Genomic DNA, 16,544 nt, shown 5'->3' with positions numbered 1-16,544 from the left:
GTCGACTGACGACTTTTGAGTGTGAATTTCTTATAAATATTAAGTACCTAATTAGTATATAGTTAGTTCCTAGATAATTCAGTTTTTTTTTAATTTGGTTAGGTACCTTCCAGGTCAGAGCCAGGGTGGGGCAAGCGCCCCACCCTGCCCCACCGTGGCTACGCCCATGTAAATTTGTGTGTCTGATCTTCACCTTCAAATAGCATTCAAAAACTTTGTTATCATTTTAAACAAACGATCCAGAAACGCAGCTACTTTAAAAAAGAAGAATAGGTTTAATGCCATATATGATACGTTAAAACGATCAAAACAAATGATTTGCATACCAAAACACAAAGACATCGGGTCCGGGATTACGAGCGTATTGTTAACTTAAACATACGTAGTATATTATTATTAGTCTGTGCTTAAACCCATTGTTGTAAATGCTGCTTAGGCCGCTGACAGACTACGCGATAACGCGAGCGATAAATAGGTTTATTTTTAAAGAAAATCTGGGTTTTCATCATTATGTTGAATGTTTTGTGTAAAATATTTAGTCTGCTATATTCCGTGGTTTCGCTCGCGTAAATTAGAGTTTTTATCTGACCTTGTTATTATCAAATCATGTGCTTTATTTAGCAAAATGTTGATATCAGTTCATCTACTGATACATAAGCTACAACACTGCCAAGTTTTATCAAAATCTATCCAGTGATTTTAACATGATTGAATAACAAATATCCACACTTGTGCTTTTATAATTTTAGTAGGGTTAGTAATTAGTAAACCTAATGGCTGATGTACACGGGTGGAGTAAACGGTAGAGTAGAGCGGTAGAGTACTAATTATCCTAGTTACAATATTAATGTAGACACCATTGGTAAAGTAGAGTACTAAAATTTGGTAGAGTGGCTAGCACCGTTACAGTATGATAGTTAATCTACTAAAACTGGTAGACACTGAGAACTGGTAGCTACTATGCTAGTTCAGTTTACCGTTTACTCTACCCGTGTACAGAAGCCATAATCGTTTTATAAGGCTAAAGCGAAACATATCTCGCTATTAGTTCAAGCCCGAAAACCTTTTGGTAACTGATGTTTATCTTATTAAGTGGTCCTTAACGTCGTGTTATGACATGACCGTAAAAAGACCACTTTTGGCATTTGTCACTGATACTTTGCAATGGTATGTTAAATATCAGCTACAAATTACAATTAATATAGTGACCAAAAACATATTATATTTTCTACCGTAAATCAAAATAATTTGGAAAATCCAAAAGTGCACGCCTCATAATTTTTTTTTAATAAATATTTATTAATTATTATTTTTGTTTATTTAATAACAATTAAACCACATCGAATCAGACCCTGAAAAATGAAAGGGTTCTATTCCTGAGCATACTCAAGCGTAAGAGAAAAAAAAAGACTCGATTAGTAAAGTATTTCGGTCGCTATCGTGTTAACAAGAAAAAGGATCCGCACATACAGACACACGGACGTCCAAGACAGAACTTTTTTAAACTGTTTTTTAACTAGTTTAAATAACAAAAATGACATCAAAAATATCATGAACGTTAAAAATAGTGTTTTTTTCTTAATATGTGTGTGTATGTATTATCTTACAAGTGCAATGTATGATACATAAAGACATTTTAAGTTTGAAAAATCAGATGTTTTGCGCGAAGTGACAGTAGTACCCACCTCAACGCTTCGCTTATGAGGCGTGCAATAGATAAAACTGAAAAACCCACACCCTATCTACAAAACAATATCATGGCTGATAACACAAACCTTGTGTAAAGATAGAAATTAACCAAAAATTGATTAATTGCTAATATATTATGATTACAATGACAGGTGCGATCGAAATCTTCTGGATAAGAGGATTAGTTGACAACGTTCCGATATAGTGCAATGATTTTATATTCTTATAGTGGAGCCAATTTAATAGGCAACATTTGACGTCTATCAATTTTATCTTCATAGGGTGGTAACCTGCATAAAAACATCGATTAAAGTGAATTAATCGATACGGACTTGAAACATTTGTCAATCGAACTTGAAACACATGTCAATAATTTGTGATAATTTTTATTCCCAAGTAATCAATGCATTCGATTCTAGATGTCTGATTTCGATTTTTAGAGTAACGTCTCTGGTATTTAAAAAGAAAAAAGGTTTATTGACACAAAATTGTAGCGACGTCAGTTCTTTAAATCAGAAATTGTTTATTATGTTTAGAATGGTTTATCAGTAAAATCAAATCCTAAAATTACTTATATCGGTCATTATTATAATAAAATATATGTAATCGTAATTGAAAAAAGTTAAGCAAATGTGCAGTTCTAACAAAACGAAATATCATGTTATTCTATGTTGTCGTTATTAGGTTACGTTGTTGAATTTTGTTGAACTGTCAAATGTTGCCTATTAAAATGGCTCTACTATAGGTTGTGTGAATCCAGGTATTATCATATAACTGCGCTTCGCGGTTTTATCCGCTTGGCTCCACTCCTGTTGGTCTTAGCATAATGATATATAGCCTATAGCCTTCCTCGATAAATGGGCTATCTAACATCGAAAGAATTTTGCAAATCGGACCAGTAGTTCCTGAGATTAGCGCGTTCAAACAAACAAACAAACTCTTCAACTATATGCTCAGCAGCTCTACAAACTCAGCAGCTTCGCCTTTCAAAGCAAAACCCGCTTAGTTCCCGTTCCCGTGGGATTAACAGGATAAAACCTAACCTATTCCTATGTATTAATCCAAGCCTCCTCTTTATGCTTAATTTTATCGCAATCGGTATCGGTAATACATCCATCCTTACAAACTTTCGCATTTACCTATAATATTAGTAGGATAGGATAGAATAGGATTAGGTGTAGGTACGTATATAGGTACGTAATTAGATAATAAAACAATAAAAAATTTAATGTAATTGGCTTTTTCAGAATGGATAGAATAAATCAGTAAATTTTTGTTAGTCTGTAATGAAAAATCGTCTAACCGGATTTATAGATAGATCACTGAAATCACTGATAAATAACTACAATAAAATGATAGGTAGGTACCCATAAGATACAAAAGTTTTATCATCAATATAAATTTTAGAGTAGGTAATATTTTTACTAATTTGATATCTTCAATGCATACGGTCTATACTCAATACTTACGACTATTCTTGCTTTTTATTTGTAGCAGACATTTTTTTGTGTTCAACTTTTTTTTAACAAATTCCCAAGAACAGTCAGGTGCATCTCTAATCCCATAATCCACAAAACAAATAATAAACAAGTCAAAACGTTTTCATTCAAGTGCCTAGGCTGTTTGTTGACCACAATACACAATAAACGTGACGTACTGTTCGTTTGTTTGTCATTCTGAGGACTTGAAACGGATGTGTCATTGATACTTTGAAAAAATTAAGAAAAAAATTTTATATGAAGCAAGGAAGTTGAATTTGTGGTAAAATATAAAAATAGAATGTATTATAAAAAGATAAAATTATTATTTGCTGTGTCTTTAAAAGTAAAAACTTGTCAGTCAGCAAACATTGTATTAAAAAAATACCTACTTTAAATAACTTTTAACTAGATTCTGACGAACGGCTTCGCCAAAATTATCTTGAAATTATAAAATAAAAACCTGTATGTGCTCTAGGTACCTACCTAACTACTCTCCTAAAAAGTGGAATAAAAAATACCAGCAATTAGATTTTATCAAAACACATATTTTAGCGCTTAATTTTGCGCAAATTGCATGTAGAGCCAAGTCTATGTCTAACTAGACATAGACTTGGCTCTACATGCAATTTGAAAATATTTAGAGCTATTGATTATGACGGATTGAATAAAAAAACCTAAGAATATGATTAAGGGCCGATTTTTCAATGCTTGCATAAAACTTATCCGACGGATAAATATCCGTCCAATAAAGTATTACAGGATAATATTAAAATGTCACGTAAACTGTCAAATACGTTTTTAAAATGGTAGTTTTATACATTATTCGACGAATAAGTTTTAACCAAGGAAACGTAATAAAAGGAAACGGAATAAGTTTTAAACTTTCCATCCTAAGCGAATGAAGCTTTTCGCCTATTATTCTAAGTAAAGCTAGAGCCTATTTAGATTCTAGATTAGAATCGTGTTGAAACGGACACAACGGGAAATTACACTTGTCTAATAGTAAACGGGGTTTGTTTATAATTATGTATATTGTTTTTTACTTTTTTCTATATTTATGTAAAAAATATAAAATATTAATTGTGATTTGTTGTGATCAGTCAATATATTGACCTATGTTACATGTATATTAAATTCATGTACAAAGAAAATCGCAATTTTTTTTTGTAGATATTAACTATACGCGACTCGAACTTGACCGCATTTTTCTGACTCGTACAGATATAAATTGTTTGAAAATGTCCAGACTCCAGTCATCTTTATTTACATTTAATATTGTTTATCTCAACTTTTATCAATAACCAGGAATACAGGGAATTCTAAAGGGAATTGAGTTATTTCAACCTAACTGTACACTGTACAGGTATCCACCAAGTTATGTTTGCAAAATCTGGAGCAATTGAACCTTATTGCAATGGGATAAGGTTGATATTATAATTTTCATGTGGTTCGAATATGTTGTTTTCTGTGGTCAGTAGGTGGTCGATATTAGCTTTTGTTGGTAAGGTTGTTTATTATTCTATAAATAGTTTGAATTGTTAAGAATTATGTTTAATGGTTCGGAATGAACACGACAAACAAACAAATAGTAAGGACTAGACCGTACAGACCAATAGATATGATATTATGAATTGAATGTTACCATATCTCTCCAATTTTAGAGAACATGTTATTTCGACAACTTTGTAATCCAATAGTCTACATTTTTTTGTCTGCATGTTAGTGGTCAACCTCGAAACGCGTGCGCATCATATCGGTTACTGAGTGATGTTTATCTAATTAGGATTGAGAGGTGTAAGGAAATTAGTCTGAGATAATTAGATTATGGTTTTTATTGTTGTGATTAGATTTTTGGTGTTAGTTCTTAATGGTATGTGATTTTGAGATATATTTTGCTGTTGGAAGATCCACGTTCCGATATTTATACCTACATATTATTTGTATAGGTACCTACGTATTATAATATTATCACAGTATTACTGATTACAATTTTATTTCCTACTAGCTTCCGCCCGCGACTCCGTCCGCGCGGATGTCGGTCTTCGCGTGGATGGTCTCCATTTTGATTAACTCTGACAATAACAACTTATATCTATTGGACCCAAATACGGCTAGGCCTATAATAATACGCAACGTGTATTCGCGGTTCTACAGAATTACGTCTATGGATAAAACTGAAAAATTAAGATTAATTTTTTTTCTACGTATTTTTCCAGGATAAAAAGTATCCTATTTTACGCCCAGGATAATAAGGTATAATTATACCAAGTTTCATCGAAATCGAACCGTTAGTTTTCACCTGATGTCTTCACATATAGACAGACAGACAGACAGACAAAAATTTTTTTAATCACATAATATTTGGGTTTGGTATCGATCCACTAACACCCCCTGCTATTTATTTTTTCAATGTACAGAATTGACCCTTCTACAGATTTATTATATGTATAGATTGTAATACTGTGATATTATTATTAGTCTGTGATATTATCATTTTTTTAATTTAGTGAAATCTGTGGTCCTGGTCTGGACCTGTGGTTTGGGTCCATATTTGAAAAATAAAATAAAACACATCTTATATAAAATAAAGTTTATTTGACCCAAAAACAAAAACACAAGGAATACCTAGGTATACAGATAAAATATGTAGGTTTTTTTACATGCAGTTTTTTCTAATCTTATAGTACGATTTGGTTAATACTTAATAGGTATAAGTACTTAAATATTTAATTTGAAAGATTCTATAAAATCTATAAGTATACTTATTATATATTAAGCTGAAGAGTTTGTTAAAGTGAAACTTTTATTACATCGTCTCAAACTTTTTGGTCTGTGTAGCGCATGTCGCGTGACCACAGGTATAAAGCAGTGTTCGGAGTCATTATCGTACAAATACGATAATTTTGTGCCTAAGTTTCACTTTTACCGTGGTTTCATAAAACCACACAACATTTTTTTTGTTTGAAAGCGCTAATCTCAGGAACTACTGGTCCGATTTAAAAAATTATTTCGGTGTTAGATAGTCCATTTATCGTGGAAGGCTATAGCCTATAGGTATATCATCATGCTAAGACCAACAGAAGCGGAGCCACGCGGGTGAAACCGCGGGGCGCAGCTACTTAGTTATGTTAAAAATGCAGTTTATTAGTATGTATAAACAAACCACTCCTCACACTTTCTCAACTTCTTTATAGAGAACATCAGTAGGTCCTAAAGTATATCATTTTCTTTGCATGTATGATTTTTTCCATCTCACATCTTGTGTCGGTAAAGAACTATAAATTCTTGACTGTCCACTTCAAATCAAGTTTCTGAGCCACAAAGCAATCCTAAATATTGAAAATTAGAATAGTTACCCTTTCGATTAAAAGTTAAAACAATAAAAATAATAATGTTTTTCATAGGTACCTATAGAGCCATTGATAAAGCAAAACCATACTTACACATAACTAGTATCAATCACCATACACAGCCAGAATGGTGATCTAAAAATAAATGAATTATGACGTATCTATAAGATCTAATAATATCCAGCAAAAAACATCTAACGTGGTATATGAGTCACATGAACATCAATCCATATCAACACAAATTATACTTATCACCTAACACACTCCGAGCATTAAGGTTGTAAACAAAAAAACCGGGCTATCATAAAAATAGCTACGTCACCGAAAAATAATATTTCAAAAAAGGTTTTAGTGACAGTTCTGCTGACCACCACCCCAACTTAAAATTAAACTTTAACATGATTAACAAAGAGTCCAAAATCGCTTGATGGCAGAACCGTTGACCAGTCAATTAATATGAAAAAAATCGTCTTGTCTTTCTAATTACGTGATGGAGGCAGTTGACAAGGTTCTGAGATAAACAAATAAGAATATGACATTTTCCGGTCTCGAAAAAAATGTTGACAAAAACGTGCAATGGCTGCTTTATCAAGATCGGGTTCGGCGTTGGTCAGTAACTTGAGATGGAGTCATTATTTTGGGACTATTAATAACTTTATTGCGATTGGCAATTCTTTGTATAATTTCGCGATTGTTATGTCTTTTGGCACATGCTATGGATAGGAAATGTAATTTTTGTCGCACTAAATATTTTTTCATGTCGACCCTAAAACTAAAATCTAAAACTCTGGTGCAATACAAGAGCGAGAAAGTACGGCATCATACGGTCATCTGATGAGATATTTTAATATGATGTTCTGCTATGAAATAGCAAATTAGGTATCTAGTACAATCAGATATTTAGGATCAGGATCTCAGATTGTAAAAAAATATTGTAATCTGAGTTTAGAATATTAAATAATTATAATTCACTTCACTATCTGTATTACTAGAATTAGGGGCCAAGATAATAGTAGATATTAATAAATTGTAATTAGACAATTTGAGAGATGCCAGATTTGATATTGAGATGCCAGAAATATTATTATATTAATTGTTGTTCTGCCCTTGTTTCTCGTGTTTCCTCTTGTGTTTCCAGTCTTGATTTGGACATTGCTAAAACGTTATATTATCTGTGCTAAAACGTTAAAAAAATAGCCGAATTGGTTGAGCCATTCAAGAGTTTTACACTTAGCAACAAAATTGGCAATTCAATTTCATTATAAATTTTTAAACCACCGAGCGGCCCGATCGGGCCACGACACAATAGATTTTCTATTGTGTCTGGTGATTCCGGGGGCTGAGGCATTCAGATAACAGACAATACCTACGGGATAGTTAACAATCCTTGGTTTCTCTTGTAATCTTGTTCTTCTTGTTTCAAACAAAAATATCAAAGTATCTGCTTCAACATACATATTATGTGGAGAAAACAGACGACAACCGCAACACAGTGCGCTTAAAATTTAGATCGCGGAGAGATCGGGCGCAGAAACAAACTTTGGTAAAAAAAAACTACCTACCTATATTGTATAAAATAGATTTTTTTTGCACAATCGGACGTTGTCACGTTCAACTATCGTCTAACTATAAAATTGGTTGTCTGTAAACCGACTTTACAGACAACCAATTTTTTTTTCTGGTAAAATCATTTAAAAAATAGGTAAGAAAATTTTGTGATGAATTAGGTAAAATAAAATTATATACGCTTATTATTTTTACAAGTTTATTCTATTGTAGGTACTTAGATATCTAATTATTTCAATGTAGATGTGGTAGATATCGTTTATGGATACAATGGTACCTATTCGATATTTCACTAGTTATTTTTACGTTGTCACTTATAAAATTATCTTATGAAAATTGATAAGGACTGCTTAAATAATTGATAAGTAATTTTTGATATAAGTCGATAACAGTTGGAAAAAACAAAGATTATCTATGTTACTATTTTGATAATTCCAACTATTATTATATAGTACTTACACGTTTTAAAGATTAAACCCTCAAAAAATTTAAAACGATATTTTTTTATTTTCTAATACATACCTACAGCATACAGTAGAAATATTTGATATTAAAAAAGGCTAAATGGTCCCTTATACATATAAAACTGTGCGGCTCATTGTGTATTTTTGGAAAAGGTAAAATCTCGGCTTAAAATTATTGCATACCTATACCGTATGCAATAATTTTCCTGCGACATAATAATATCCATGACTGCCCTAAATGAAAAATTCCCAAATTTTCATAAGTTTACAACGTGAAAATTATTCACGCATATAGACAGTTACCAGGGGGAGCCATTTAAAAAAATGCGATACCAAAGTACCTACCTATCTACTTTGATTTCGACAAACGTTCCTTCTGTTATCAACTGATAAATGAAATCAGATAACACGAAGCATTGAAATTATGTCACTGTTTTTGATTTTTACAACACTTTGCTCCGATAATTATCTTATCATGAGATTCTGAACTTATCAGTGTTTTCAAGTAGCTACATGAGCCAATTTTGTAGTAATTATAAAAATGTGAAATATCTATTTCATATCAGTTTTCCATTTTAATTCAGTTCAATTTGTTTCGTAGAAAACACTGTCTCGTAGAAATATCTTAGAAAAATTTTAGCATGTATAGATAGTGAGACTCTTCCTTCGACTTTCATCATTTAGAGTTTAGACCAACTGCAATGTAATGATAACTATTATAAACTTGCTCATATTCATTTAGCGCTAAAAGTGGAAGGATCGCGAACCTCTCCATTACATTTACTTGGCACATTACCCTTGAACCGCGACGACCTTGAGCTGTCAAACTTGACACCTGTCAAAGTGACAGCGGCGGCTGACAGCTGTCACTCGCTTGACGGAATGGCGCGTGATTAATTAGAGGCAAATTAATTGACGTAACGGTCTTTAAACTTGATAAAAGGTTGAATCAACTTTCCTGCTTAGTTTGTGAGCATCATGATTTACCTGATTATTACGTATAACTATCATCTGAACTAATTGGAGTCACCGTGAGTACATAACACTAGGTACCTACACTAGGTACTTATTTATTCACAGGATTGGGCATGGAAACGAAAGAGGAATCGATTGCGTTTATTGATGTATTTGATGTTATTGTATATGATATAGTATAAATATTATATACCTACTACCTTTTCGATCGAGGCTTTGCCCTTGTACCTAGTTAAAGGAAATTGGTCTGGGAAATGGGAATGAGATATTTCAGCAAAGTAAAAAAAGTACCTAAGTAGCCTATATAACTCGCTAGCCTCTTAACTATCTATTGACACAAAAATCATATCGTTAAATCGCTACGTTGCGTTGTGAAAGATAGACACAAAGAAACACACCTTCGCATTTAAAATAATTAGTAGGTAAAGGGTTGCGTTCCCAAGCCCGTACACCGCTAATAATTATAACTGCAGTCTGCAGATAATTTTTATAAAGACATCCAGCAAAAGAAACGACCGGGAGACATCATGCGCATAACTGAAAGACTCCTGACCTCCTGAGTTCAACTTTAAAACTATTTACAATACAATAGCAGTTATATTCGATACTAGCTGTGCCCCGCGGTTTCACCCGCAATGCTCCGCTCCTGTTGGTCATAGCGTGATGATATATTCGCCTCAAGCCTTCATCGATAAATGGGCTATCTAACACCTAAAAATTTTTTCAAATCGGACCAGTAGTTCCTGAGATTATCGCGTTCAAACAAACAAATTCTTCAGCTTTATAATATTATAGTATAGATTTACTACTTTATTGTTATACTAAGCTATAAGCCTAGGAAATAACATAGCTCCCAAGTATATTCCCAGCACGATTCTCACGGCGCTAATAATGATAAACTTACAAAGACAAAGACACCGGCACGGATAGATAAGGGAAGCAAATGTTTGTCTATTGATTCCTTCAAAACAATCAGCCAGATAGTGATGCCACCGTGTAAGCCTGACGTAGGATGTGATAACAGTTGCAATTCTAAACGGAAATTTTTATTAGGTACATACTTACTTACTTTGGTAAGATGATCATACATAAGGTAGGATATTACAATGGTTATCAGTTATCCATACTAATATTATAAATGCGAAAGTAACTCTGTCTGTCTGTCTGTTACTCAATCACGCCTAAACTACTGAACCAATTTGCATGAAATTTGGTATGGAGATATTTTGATACTCGAGAAAGGACATAGGCTACCTTTTATTGCGAAATATGTACCACGGGCGAAGCCGGGGCGGACCTCTAGTTACCTATAAGTAGCTTAAAATATTCATGCTATAACTACTTAGGTATTGACTTTGGAGTAACTTCTTCAAATGATGAAATCAGTTTATTTTCGTTTGAAAATTGTGTTATTGTTTTGACTTTTAACTCTCTATGCTTGCGTTAAAATCCTGACAGACAACAGACAGCTAAAAATTAAAATAATCACTCTGGTTTAGTATAATCTCTTGGTAATCTCTAATGATCTGTGAAAAACTTGATGAAGTACCTACCTACAACATGCAACTAACCATGTGTGCATTTCGTACCAAAAATATTTCACCAAAATCGGACAGTTGCTTTACAGGATAGAATCATTACTATAATGAAATCAATAGCATAAAAATTTCAAATCCACTAAACGATAAACTTACCTAACCTGTGAACAATATGACTGCTCAACACCGGTTACAACTGCCATCAAAATCCGTAAAAAATATCCCCGTGTATCCAATGTTTTGTTCAAAAAGCGGTAGTTGGGACGGTCCCGGGGGACGTGTCCCGGGAGGCGATCCGTCTTCGCTGACACGGGACAAACTTGCGTTTGGACCCCCGGGGGCATGGGACATGAGCCAAAGATTCTTGTGACGACGTGACTAAATGGAAGTTGGTAGGACATAGGTGATGTCGATTATTATTAATTGATAAATATGAAGGTGTTTTTATAAATGTTGCCTTTTTAATTTATGGATATTCTTATGATTTTTTCGGAGTAATAAGAAACTACCTATAGGCTTTTAAATTTGATACTTACCATTGCAAACTGGATTTATATGAGGACTAGCGGTCCGCCCCGGCTTCGCCCGTGGTACATATTTCGCAATAAAAAGTGGCCTATGTCCTTTCTCGGGTATCAAAATATCTCTATACCAAATTTCATGCAAATTGGTTCAGTAGTTAAGGCGTGATTGAGTAACAGACAGACAGACAGAGTTACTTTCGCATTTATAATATTAGTATGGATGGATGTGCTATTTATTAAATAGGTTTGAAGTTGGTGCCGACAATTAAGCACTTAGTATTAAGCCCGTGCACCGACATCAAACCTTTTTAATAAATTATAGCACATATAAATAATATGTAGTAAATAATAATGTCAAATCTTTTTTATTTCTTACTTTTCCGTTTTTGAAGTCGGTTGTTTTAAACGCAGTTATTTTTATTAGTGAATATAAGCTTTCCGTGCGATTAGAGCTTTTTATGAAAATTAAGCTCTCCGTGTGATTAGAGCTTCTTGTGAAAATTAAGCTCTCCGTGCGATAAGAGCCTTTAATGAAAATTAAGCTCTGCGTGCGATTAGAGATTTTTGTGAAAATTAAGCTCTCCGTGCGATTACAGCTTTTTGTGAAAATTAAGCTTTCCGTTTGATTAGAGCTTTTAATGAAAATTAAGCTCTCCGTGCGATTATAGCTTTTTCGAAAATTAAGCCTCCGTGCGATTAGAGCTTTTTGTGAAAATTAAGCTCTCCATGCGATTAGAGCTTTTTGTGAAAATTAAGCTCTCCGTGCGATTAGAGCTTTTGTGAAAATTAAACTCTCCGTGCGGTTAGAGCTTTTTGTGAAAATTAAGCTCTCCGTGCGATTAAGAGCTTTTTTGTGAAAATTTAGCTTTCCGTGCGAATAGAGCTTTTTGTGAAAATTAAGCTCTCCATGCGATTAGAGCTTTTTGTGAAAATTAAGCTCTCCGTGCGATTAGAGCTTTTTTTGTGAAAATTAAGCTCTCCGTGCGATTAGAGCTTTTGGTGAAAATTAAGCTCTCCGTGCGATTAGAGCTTTTTTGTGAAAATTTAGCTTTCCGTGCGAATAGAGCTTTTGGTGAAAATTAAGCTCTCCGTGCGATTAGAGCTTTTTGTGAAAATTAAGCTCTCCATGCGATTAGAGCTTTTTGTGAAAATTAAGCTCTCCGTGCGATTAGTTTTTTGTGAAAATTAAGCTCTCCGTGCGATTAGAGCTTTTTTGTGACAATTTAGCTTTCCGTGCGAATAGAGCTTTTTGTGAAAATTAAGCTCTCCGTGCGATGAGAGCTTTTTGTGAAAATTAAGCTCTCCGTGCGATTAGAGCTTTTTGTGAAAATTAAGCTCTCCATGCGTTTAGAGCTTTTTGTGAAAATTAAGCTCTCCGTGCGATTAGTGCTTTTTATGAAAATTAAGCTTTCCGTACGATAAGTTTTTTGTGAAAATTAAGCTCTCCGTGCGATGAGAGCTTTTTGTGAAAATTAAGCTTTCCGTGCGATGAGTTTTTTGTGAAAATTAAGCTCTCCGTGCGATTAGAGCTTTTTGTGAAAATTAAGCTCTCCATGCGATCAGAGCTTTTTGTGAAAATTAAGCTCTCCATGCGATTAGAGCTTTTTGTGAAAATAAAGCTTTCCGTGCGATTAGAGCTTAATGAGAAAAATTAAGCTCTCCGTGCGATGAGAGTTTTTTGTGAAAATAAAGCTCCATGCGATTCGTTTTTTTGTGAAAATAAAGCTTTCCGTGCGAATAGAGCTTTTTGTGAAAATTAAGCTCTCCATGGGATTAGAGCTCTTTGTGAAAATTAAGCTCTTCGTGCGATTAGAGCTTTTTGTGAAAATTAAGCTTTCCGTGCGATATGAGCTTTTTGTGGAAATTAAGCTCTCCATGCGATTAAAGCTTTTTGTGAAAATTAAGCTATCCGTGCGATTAGAGCTTTTTGTGAAAATTAAGCTCCGTGCGATTAGAGCCTTTAATGAAAATTAAGCTCTCCATGCGATTAGTTTTTAGTGAATATTAAGCTTTCCGTGCGATTAGAGCTTTTTATGAAAATTAAGCTCTCCGTGTGATTAGAGCTTCTTGTCAAAATTAAGCTCTCTGTGTGATTAGAGCTTCTTGTGAAAATTAAGCTTTCCGTGTGATTAGAGCTTTTTGTGAAAATTAAGCTCTCCATGCGATTAGAGCTTTTTTTTGAAAATTAAGCTTTCCGTGCGAATAGAGCTTTATGTGAATATAAAGCTTTCCGTGCGATTAGAGCTTTTTATGAAAATTAAGCTCTCCGTGTGATTAGAGCTTTTTGTGAAAATTAAGCTCTCCGTGCGATAAGAGCCTTTAATGAAAATTAAGCTCTGCGTGCGATTAGAGATTTTTGTGAAAATTAAGCTCTCCATGCGATTAGAGCTTTTTTGTGAAAATTAAGCTCTCCGTGCGATTAGAGCTTTTTGTGAAAATTAAGCTTTCCGTGCGATTAGAGCTTTTTGCGAAAATTAAGCTCTCCGTGCGATTAGAGCTTTTTGTGAAAATTAAGCTTTCCGTGCGATTAAAGCTTTTTGTGAAAATTAAGCTCTCCGTGCGATGAGAGTTTTTTGTGAAAATTAAGCTCTCCGTGCGATGAGAGTTTTTTGTGAAAATTAAGCTCTCCGTGCGATTAGAGCTTTTTTGTGCAAATTTAGCTTTCCGTGCGATTAGAGCCTTTAATGAAAATTAAGCTCTCCATGGGATTTTATGCGGTTATTAATTCGGCCGTTATATTTTTTTTATGTATGTATACCGATTACTCCGAGGTTTCTGAACCGATTTACGTGATTCTTTTTTTGTTCGATGCGGGATGGTGTCGAATTGGTCCCACAATTTTTTTTTTTCGGATAGGCCCAGTAGTTTTTATTTTATGAGCATTTTTGTCTGTACTCGATGACTAAGTTGATATGTAGCAAGTAACTTTGATTCACTTCCCGGTAACCGATTGAGCTGAAATTTTGTATACGTATGTAAATTTGATAGCGATGAAACATTATCATGACATGAAGCTGATTTGATGATGGAATCGGAAGGTGGCCATAGGAACTCAGTAATATATTGACTCAACTTTATCGAGTTTGGGCTCGTTTGATTCGTGTTGAAAAATACACTAAAAAGTATTAAATAAAAATAACTGCGTTAAAAACAACCGACTTCAAAAACGGAAAAGTAAGAAATAAAAAAGATTTGATATTATTAACTACTACATAATATTATTTTACCTACATATTTCGCAATAAAAAGTGGCCTATGTCCTTTCTCGGGTATCAAAATATCTCTATACCAAATTTCATGCAAATTGGTTCAGTAGTTAAGGCGTGATTGAGTAACAGACAGACAGACAGAGTTACTTTCACATTTTTAATATTAGTATGGATTTAATCCACGTTTTAACGTTTTCAAAAATCATTGTTATCACCAATTTATCTAAACATTTATAAATTAACAGCTTTCGTGGTTCAGGTTTCAAAAAAGTATGGAAAATCGTGGGTATAAAAATTGATTCCGTAGTTTTCGAGCTTACCACTTTTCATCGACATTCAAAGATATGCCGATGAAAATAGTCTAAAAGCTGCACCTTAATAAAACACCGCTGTGAAAACTCTAAACACTAATTTAATAAACTCACACGAATTATCCCAGCTCAATTTAAAGCAGTGCCCTGCATATTTCTTACGATAGTGTGGGCATTGCCCTAGATCTGTGCACGAATAAAAAGGCAGAACCACTTAAAGCCCGCTCGAAATAATCTCACTTCCATTTCTCAGTGTAATCTAGCAATACTTATCGTTTCGCTGCCACGTCCTGACAGTCGATGTCTTCATACAAAAACCTTACCATTAAAGTTACAGTCATTGTTCTATAATGAACTCTAACATAGTGGGATAAGGTTGTGTTTCCAACAGCAGTGTGGCATTTAAATTGAAAACCTTATAAGCTTTAATTTCGATTAAAACACTCCATATTTCATAATCTTTGCATTTTTTTGTGGAACATCGTATGTACGCATGGAAATGCTATCTTAATCTATACTCAAACCCAAAGCGATAAGGCTTAAATTCGTCTGAACAATTTGAATAAAAGGGTTATTAGTCATTATTGAAACGGTATCATAGTGTTGTGACGTTTGCTTTGATTAATAATGGAGTCGAGTCGAGTTTCGTATGTTACGCGTAATGGCTGGTTCACACTTTGATTAGTGTGAGTGCAGGTGATTAGTGCGAGTGCAGGTGTGTAGTGCGAGTAGTGTCCAATTGACTGCGAGTGCAGGCGATTAGTGCGAGTGCAGGTGTGTAGTGCGAGTAGTGTCCAATTGACTGCGAGTGCAGGTGATTAGTGCGAGTGCAGGCACGCTGCGAGTGAGGGGGAAGGGAGGGCGCGCGGGACGTGGCTACTCGCAGTCCACTCGCAAAAAAATAGAACACGCTTCTATTCACTTTACTACACAGCCTACTAAACACTCGCACTAAACAGTCGCTGTCCACACGTAGTACTACTCATCACCTGCACTCGCACTAATCAAAGTGTGAACCAGCCATTAGTTATCGCGGAGGTATTTTAAAATTATTTGTATACGAGCTAATGCGTGTTCATTATCGAATCTTGTAAGATTTTTGTAATCAACGCACGTGAAAGCTTACAAATAAACATTTGAAGGGTTGGTTGGTTCGTTTGTTATTAATTTTATGAGTCGAGTATGGTAATGAACCAAAGGTAGGTATTTAATAATTATTTCATATTTTTTTTTTATGTTTCGAATAAAATAAAGTAAGTAGGTACTTATCTTGTTATTAAGGAATGTTTTATAATAATTTCGTGCCAATAGCTGGTAGGTATACAATCTACCAATTAGTATACCTTCATACCTACTTTAAGGTGATGAATTAATTTTTCTAACATTTACGGCCCTTTTTAAACCTTCGTAATTTTTATATTATTAAAGTTGTCGTGA

Source organism: Colias eurytheme, chromosome 5 (genome assembly GCF_061535395.1).
Source record: "Colias eurytheme isolate Ceu_HAF_F1 chromosome 5, ilColEury1 Martin Lab GWU primary, whole genome shotgun sequence".
Lineage (NCBI taxonomy): Eukaryota > Metazoa > Arthropoda > Insecta > Lepidoptera > Pieridae > Colias > Colias eurytheme.
The sequence above is the reverse complement of the archived record's forward strand: the minus strand, read 5'-3'. Positions refer to the sequence as shown.